This window comes from Etheostoma spectabile, unplaced genomic scaffold (assembly GCF_008692095.1).
Source record: "Etheostoma spectabile isolate EspeVRDwgs_2016 unplaced genomic scaffold, UIUC_Espe_1.0 scaffold403, whole genome shotgun sequence".
Lineage (NCBI taxonomy): Eukaryota > Metazoa > Chordata > Actinopteri > Perciformes > Percidae > Etheostoma > Etheostoma spectabile.
In genome coordinates this window covers 184496-193609 of record NW_022605603.1, presented here as the reverse complement: position 1 = coordinate 193609, position 9114 = coordinate 184496, and the positions used below count along the sequence as shown (strand labels likewise).

General features: G+C 32.0%; 1 protein-coding gene across 1 annotated transcript in view; it reads right to left on the bottom strand.

Moving 5' to 3' along the window:
• LOC116686615 (calcium/calmodulin-dependent protein kinase type II subunit delta) overlaps positions 1-9114 on the bottom strand; it is a gene marked incomplete in the record, with an annotated part of 176474 nt that overhangs the window by 41375 nt on the left and 125985 nt on the right.

The window sequence follows — 9114 nt, the reverse complement described above, 5'->3', positions numbered from 1 at the left end:
TACAGTCCCTGGGTCCGTTCGATCCCGGATCACGGAAAAGCAAGTATCTCACTATCACTCACGTTATCCTCATTCATATTTAGATATAGATGAGAGCCAACTACAAAAAAAGCCTGAAAGTCGGAAATTTAGGACGGAAGTACAAAGAGCTGTTGCCACGGAGATGACTTTACACCTCAGTCGAATCAGGATCCTTCGATCGAAGCTTTGAATACTCGACTACTCTGGGTCACCCCTAGTCCCCACGTTCACTTAACCCTTGGATTGTCCACAGGTCAAATTTGATCAGTTTAACGTTTTGTTTGTTTTTTTTATATAAAAAAAAAGATAGGTTTCTTTCAACCGAATTTCCCCAAAAAGAACATCTCATGGCGATCTTTGCAGGTAAAATCAATGATTATTTAATTTAGAATTTTGGGGTGTTTTATTCAATTTTATAACATTTTAATTTTTATTTTAAATGGTTTCAAAACACCATCCTGAAATAACGTGAACATAAACCAGTCTGTGATTCACTCAACATCCTCTGATCTTAAGTATTAGTCAAAATAAGTCACATACATTAAGTTTATTGACCATTAATAAAATTAAAAATTAGAAAAGCGACAAAAATGTTAAAAAACATATATAAAAAATTAAAAAAAAGTATCAAAGAAAGCGCCAAAAACATGGGGGAAAGAAAGGGCCAAAAGAAGTTCTTCAAAAGACATTTTCAATTTGGACCCGGAAGGACAAAAAGTTCATGGTCAACAAGAAGACAAGACAAGGGTTAAGTGTAAATAAGAACTGGTCTAAGTCTAGATATGATTCAGCAAGAGTAGCGTACACGGTGACAGACCACCTACTACAGACCACCTACTACAGACACTGATAGGAAACTGAGAAAGAGACACTGAGTGAGACAATAGAGAAGGACAGACAAACAGTCCTGCTGTCCTGAGAGGACAGGCTGGGACTGAACTACACTTTCTAACAGAATGTCAAAACTGCAGGTATTTCAGAAGTCTGCAGAAAGGAAGAAAAGAGAGAGAGAGAGAGAGAGAGATCAGTGTGTGTGTGTCAAAAGGTGGCCACATAATAGAACGTAGAGGACAACTGAGAACGACGAAGAGAAACATGTAATTTAGCACAGGAGAAAAGAAAGTAAACGCAGTGAAGATAAGGCATACAACAGGCAATTAGATCCTCCGACAAGACGCTAGGAGACACTGTAACGGTGTTGTGTTCCTTTCTCTGCCACTTCACTCAAGCCCTCGCAAACATGCTAGTACACATCACGATGGGGGGGGGGGGGTTTGGCAGCCATTAGTGGAGGAACATTTTACAAGGAACATAAAAAAATAAATGCAATTACTGTTGTAGTCTGTACCGTTCAACAGTGTCCCGGCGGTGTAGTATTACACATACACAAATAATGTATTCACTATAAATTTATTAACTTTTTGGTAACACATGTATTGAAGAGGTGATCATAAGGCTGACATGACTCGTCATTTTATTGACATCTGTCATGAGCGTGAAGAAGTCCTTTTGAGTGTTCGTGACTGTCGTAAGTGGTCATTCTGTACATGATGCACTTTTAATGCAAGCTAGCATTGTCCGAGATGTCTTTGTCATGCAACTTGGACTTTAGCGAAGACAGTACAACCTGTTGATGTCTTCGTAATGACAACTTGACATTTAACCTAGACAACTTACGCATTAATATGTCATGACAGGCCATTTATCAAACTTTAATTAAAACTTTTAGCTTTATGTGTTAACATACATTAACCTGTCAGTAAGAGGTTGGTTTATATTGAGAGCATTGGTGTCATGGATATTTTTCCTTGACCTCAAATGAAGTTGAAACAATTTGAACTTGTCAGAGTTTGATATTATCATCAAATACTTCAATGACGATATCCTGAATAAAATCCATAACCTCAAGTAATGGGAACCATTGGACTTGTCATTAAGATGTCTTAAAAGTTATAAGAACAGTTGATTACAGTGAATGCAGCACCAAGGTGGTTTAATGAGTTTTAAACAGTTAACGTTAGCGTTAGGCTAACGTTTCGTTGCAAACTATCTTTACAGCAGCTTAATAAGTAACAGCTAACTTTGTTAGACGCCGTTGGCTAGTATAGTGAGTTCAGTTAGCTATAAAGCTGTTAACTGGGACTCAGCCCGGGGTGCTAAGAGGCGAACCATAAGGAAAACACTCGGGGTAGGGAATTCTCAGTTAAAAGCTATTCCATTAGCGCGTACAGTAGCCAATAGCGCTGAATGTGCATAAGCTGGGTTTTGCTAGGCAGCTTTGAAGCGATTCAAAACGGCTTTAATTCATTTGCCATGCTAGCGCCAACGTACCGAGGGATGGTTTCTTTCCAGGTTTAGCTCTTTGCAGCCACCCGGGCCGGGGCGCTAGCTAACTGGACGATCGCAATGTATAGCTAACCAAGCTAAACGGCAGCACCTCTGGTCTTTAGCATGTTCCGTAAGCAACATGGACACCAAGCATGCACTGTGTCAGCTAACAGCCTGTGACTGATGCGGGTAGAATGACAGGCCAAGTACTAAACCTGGCAGGTGTAGTGTGACACTGGGAGGCACGAGCTAACTGAACCAAGAGCTCTTACCTTAGACATGGTTACCACACCCAGAGCGGGAAGGAAGAAAAACAAAAGTCAACAATAAGGTCACTGACATGATACTGCCAACTGAGAAAATCTACGCAAATAGACCAAAGTAATCTTGACTGTCGTTTGTCATGAGGTGAAACATCAATGTCTCTTTGTCAGTAGAGGAGACAAATCAATAATGTTCGATTCAGTTGAACCACTTTGCCTTAGAGGGACCCGACGAGGGGACTGCATCGATCCGTGTGGACATTCAGGCTCTGGTGATAGCGACCGTAAAGGGCGGAAGGTGGAGCTAAGGGCGGAATTGAAAATAAAAAGCAGTATTCAAAAGAGTCAGCATGTAAAAACAACACCTAAATACATCAATGAAGACAGGGTTCGGAGGGTGTGCAGAAATAAATCTCTCCTCAGTAATGATATTTGTGCCTAGAAGGACAGCATGTCTTACAAGGGAACGGTATTTCAGGCATCATCTTTATTGGTTCAGTCCTACTGAGAAGTTGCGAGTGGCCAGCATCGTCGTTCAGGATAGCACCCTAGGGAGAGAGAAATGGAAACTGTGTTTTCACTTTGGTTTCACACTTAGGACTGTTGCTTGGTCCGGAGCAATTTCCCTTGGTTTGGTGTTTTTTCCCATTGGAAAAAACCAAGCAAACCAAAATGGGACATTAACACCATGCAAGAAGGTTGGACTCTCTCTTATGGTCAGATGTGTCTGAGGAGAGAGAAACACTGGCAAGCATCACCAGACCGAACATCCACACCCAGGCCCGGCCCTAAACAATTTGGGCCCTAGGACAGAGTTTGTAGGTGGCGCCCCCTTGCTCACTGTGTCAGTTAACTGATGTTTAAAACTAACAGATAGCGCTCGCTATTTATTGATTGCCAACTATGTCATGCTAACGGCTGATGCTATTATCAATCATTGTTCTGCAACAGCAAAATAATATCATATTCATCATCACCTTTACACTGAACATACCTCTGTCTTTGTCACGTTTTTCCTCCTAACTTTTCTTTTTTTCCTCCCTGGCACCAGACATTAGGACGCTTTGACATTATGGATTTAGATGCAGGTAAAAGAGAGGCGGGCTTGTTTTTAATAAGGTGACGTTAATAAGGTGTACAGATTTCTCAGACAAATCCGGGACATTTTCAGCTCAGAAGCATATTTACTCCAAAACAGTAATGTTTTTATTTTTGCTTCACACGGGGACACTAGACGGTAGAGCTGTTCTCATTAGGGGCTGAGCCCCCCCCCCCCCCCCCCCCCGAAGGATCACCTAGACCCACCCCCTGCCTGCGTTCCTACTCCACTCCACTACACTCTCAGCTAGAAACGCTATATTTCAGTACATCCATCCTTATACTTCAAGATAAAAAGTCCTAATATTTCAAGATAAAAGTCTAATATTTCTTACAATTGCGAATAAACTGCTAATTTAGATAAATTAATTTTTATTTCCTAAAAAATTTAATTAATTAAGATAAACTATAAATTAGAGAATAATTACTCCGATCAAATTTAGGAAAAGATTAATGAACTTAATTTTAATCTAAAATATAAAAAAACGCGATTTAACAAGAATAAAAGTTTTTCCACATAGATATGAAATTACTAAATCGCCATTTTTTAAATATATATAATAGTTACCCCACCAAAATTTTATCGTTTAATACTTTATTATTTACTATTAAGATATCCGTTTTCTTTCTTTTTTTTTATTTAATATTGTTTTTTTTTTTTAGGCTTTTTTGTCACCAATCATTTTTACGCATAACACAATTAAAATTAAAATGTATTTTCATCTTAAATTCATAAAAATTCTTACATATAAGTTTTTCTTTTATTTTTCCTTTATCTAATTTATTCTTTTTAATTTGCATTAAAATTAAAAATACAAACTAACTCTCAATCTTTCCATATTTGATACAGGTTGTTTTTTTTTAACGTCAATAACAAACGTGAAAAAAAATCGAAGTGATTTTGTGTTTTTTTTATTGTTTTTTGTATTTCTTCAATAACTTTAGTTGGACGGGTTATCTATCTTAACTCAACGTAAAATAAAAATAAGTTTAAATAAAATCTTTCCATTAAAACCAAAAAAAATAAAATAAAAACCAATTCATCCTCAATGACCTAATAATTTATAATTTCTTATGACTCAGTTCAATCATTAACAATTGAAGCTTAATATCCTTAATGTTATTTGATTTATTTATTTTTTATAATTTTACAATATCAAAAGCAAAACTACATAACTTTAACACACATCTATTCTCAAATCTAGCAACAAAATCAAATAATTTGATTTTTTGTTTTCCCTTGTTTTAATTCTACCTACTAAAAATATAGTTTATTATTTTAACAAAAAACAAAAAATTTTTAATAAATCTGTTTTATTTGAAAATTATTCAATAATAATGATTATTTTTTTAAATAATGTTAATGTTTTTTTTTTACAAACATCAAAATCAGTAATTTAACTAATAATAATAAACGTACCACATTTGTATTCAAATTTTTTTTAATAATTTTAATTACTTCTTTAACATAATTCGAACTTCTTTATAGCACACAAAACATTAAATAAACGACCTTCTAAACCACACACATGATTCCTTTTTGTTTGTTTTTTTTGATCGAATTTGTTTTCTAATCTTTCTAAAAAGCAAGATTTTAAAAAAACTGGGCATCTGTTTGTTGTAAAAAGAAATAATAAAAATATTGTATAATTATTCATTAACAGGAGCGAAACGGGTAAAAATAAATAAATTTAAATAGAAAAAGTTAAAATGAATAAAATTATTTTTATGTATAAATTGTTTAGAAAAATTTTGATTGGGTAAAAGAAAGATAAAAGAGAATTCTAAGAATAAATGAAAATTGATGATGCTAAATAATTGTTTTATTTTGGAAATTGTGTTTGAAGTTATGAAGATTATGTGAGTTAAAAGAAGGAGTGTGTTGTGTTTTTTTAGTTTTGAAGAAGGTTAGATGAAAAATTTATTTAATTTAGTTGAGTTATATGTGTGTTGATTTGGATGGTATGTAGATTAAAAATAAAAATATTAATTTTGTAGTGGTATGAGTTTGGGGAGATAATAATGAGAGAATTAAAGAAATTATTGGAAAAATAACAAAGTAAATAATAAAATAGTTTGATAATTAGTATGAAATTTGTTATTTTATGTAGATTTGTTTTTTTGGTAATTTATTATTAATTAAAAAATAAAATTTAAAAAAATGAATTTTAAATAAATGAAATTATAGGAATAAAAAAATTATAAGTGGATATGAGAAAAATTTTATAAATATTAAAAAAAATATGATATTTTGTTTATTAAGCTTTATTGGATTAAAAAAGAATAAGAGAAAGTCAAAAATAATAGAGAGATAAAAAAATATAAAAAATATAAATTAATACTTATAAGGAGATTGATTAAAATAGTGATAAAGGAATGTGTTAGTTGACGTTTTTTGTATAGAGAATAGAAGTATAACAATATGTTGAAAAATAGAAAAAATAAGAGTGAAGTAAATTTAGTATAAAAAATAAAATAATGTTATTTTTTTAAAAAATTGTAAATATTATGAAAGATCAAAAATAAATTTTAAACTATAGATAAAATAATAAACAGAGATAAGGAAAATAAAGAATTATAAAAAAATAAAACAAAATAAAATATATTAAAAATAAAGAAATTTAAGGTTGAGTTATTAATTGAATATGATAAATTATTTAAAGTTTTTTTAATAAAAAACAACATATATAGAAATAGTTTTATAAAAAGAAAAAATGTGGAGTAAATGATTTAAATTTAAATAATAATTATTGTAAATAAGTATTTTTTTAATAATAAGGTTGTTTAAGTAAATAAAGATTTTGTAAATTTAATAGAAAAAAATTTTTGTAAGGAAAAGAAATTAATATATAAAAAGGATTAAAAAATTTATAGGAATATAAAAAAATAAAAAAAGATTTAATGTAAATTTTAATAAAAAATATTATATAATAAAAATATTAAAGAAAAAAATAAAATATGAATAAAAAAGGGTTAATATTAAATAATTCAAATATAATTTGATTTAAAATAATTATGAAGAAGTATGTGAAATACATAAAGCGAAAGGTTTGGTTTAGTGTTTTTTTATGAGTTATTATATTTGTAATTTAATATACTTTTAAAATTAAATGGTGAGGTAAATTTTAAATATTGTTTTTATTATTAATTAGAATAAATAAAAAGTATAAAGATTATAATATAAGAAAATATTGAAATTTAATAGATTAATAATAATAATTGATAATGTATTTAGAATAAATATTTATTTATTAAATTGAAATTAATAATTAAAGAAAATATAAAATTGAAGTAGAAATTTTTTTTGTTAATTTATTTTAAATTTAAATTAAAAAAATATTTAAAATTTTTGAATTGTTTAAATAAATTCATAAAAACTTATTAACTAATAAAAAAGAGGTCAATAATATATTAATTTAAAATTAATATATAAATAGATTATATATTTAATCCTGAAATAATTATTTAAATATATTAATTTTTTCAATTTAAAATTAAAGTTTTAATATAATTAATTTAGAGATATTGGGTCTATTTTTTTTTTATTGTTATTTTTAATTAAAAAAAAAATATTAATTTTTGATTTTAAAAAAATTAATTAAATTATAAAAATTATAATTATTGTTTAAAAAAAGTCCTAATATTAAGATAAAAAGTCATAATATGCATAAGATAGAAGTCTAATTTTAAAATATAAGTCTATCGTCCTAATATTTTAAGATAGACAAGTCCTAACATTTAAGATAGAAAGTCTAATTATTTCAGGATTAGAAAGTTCTTAATATTTAAAGATAGAAAGTCTCACTATTTCCTTAAGTGTTGTAATGTTACTGAACTACTGACAGCGTTTGCTTTGGCTAAGGCTTGTTTCTGCAAAAGCTCATTGAGAACAGAACAACAAAAAACTATGAGGGCATATTTCCTATTGACATGATGCAGTATAAAGCGAGGATCGCTAGTTAAGTTACTGGGGATAATTGTCCAGCTTGATTTAACGTTCATTAAAGTGCTTGGTTAGCTTCTTAACAGACTCAGAGTAATATTCTAAGTGTCGGACAACATATGGGAAGGAGTTATAAGGGAGGTCTACCTTCTGTTAAAGATTAAGATCACTTTTTTAAAACATAAAAGTCCCGCGAAATATGTGCGTTTCGCTAGCGCTACCAGAATCCATGTAAATGAACCAGTGATTTCACATCGTACACACACACACACACAGAGACACAGAGACACACACACACACACACACACACACAGAGACACAGAGACACACACACACACACAGAGTTTAGTTGCAGTCTATTATTTCTGTTTATTTAATTGTAATGTGCACTAACACCATGTCTAATGGTGATTTTACACTTCAAATCAATTTAATTGATTCATTGAATACGTTGAGTCTGACACGGACTTCCCCGCCTGCTGTGTGTCGAAGTGTATCCAAACCTTCTCTAGGACCCAGTCCTGAAAACAACACATTTCACAGTACAGTAGCTAAGGCTCAGCGGGCCCCGCAAAGTTAAGGTCGTGAGCCGAGGTTAACAAGCGCCAAGGGAAACATCCCGCGGTGGGTATGGAGTTTTGGCTCGAGACCAGCAACATGCAGCAAAAAAAAAAAGCATGCAGCCCACCCTTTGAGATGTGGTACGACTAGGACTCGTGTCAGAAAACAAAGTGAACTGGGTCCGGATGGAGGCTTGAGCCGGGGGAATAGACCAATTATCTCTCTGCTCTACAGGGAAAAGGGAGACGGCCTGACATATATCCAATCCGAAGCTGATATAAGAGCCCGGAGCGGTGGCACACCTAGTCCCTTTACAAAGGGGGTGTGAAATGGCTTAGTAGAAGATCGGAGTTTGCCGTTTAAGGACATACAAAACTGGAACACCAACGTCTGTTCAATCAGCCCAGCGAGGTCTTTCCTGAGAAAAAGGGCACAGATGTTAGATTGTCATCTGAAAGGAAACGGAAATATTTAGAGATGCCTGAAGTAGGATTTGCGCATCAGCAAAATCGTGGCGAGGACAGAGAATTATTTATTCTTAAAAAGGGTGCTCGCACGCACACACGCACACACTTACAGGTGTTTTCTATTTGCGTAATCATTCATACGACTACTGTATGAATATGAAGCCCACGGATGACAGTCTCTACCAACAGTCTAGTTTCCATACCCATCCACTAAACAGCCTGGGAAGAGTTTATTAACCCCTTTAACCCCATCGAAAGTATGATGGGAAAGTGGCTAAAATAATCAGGCATGAAGAAAAGGAAAACCAAAGCAATCCATAAAAAAATAAGCTACCTGGTTTTACATTATCAATAAATTAACACTGACACTGTTTTCATAAAAACTGTCCTACAGCTTTTTCTAATAATAATAATAATACATTTATTTATAGAG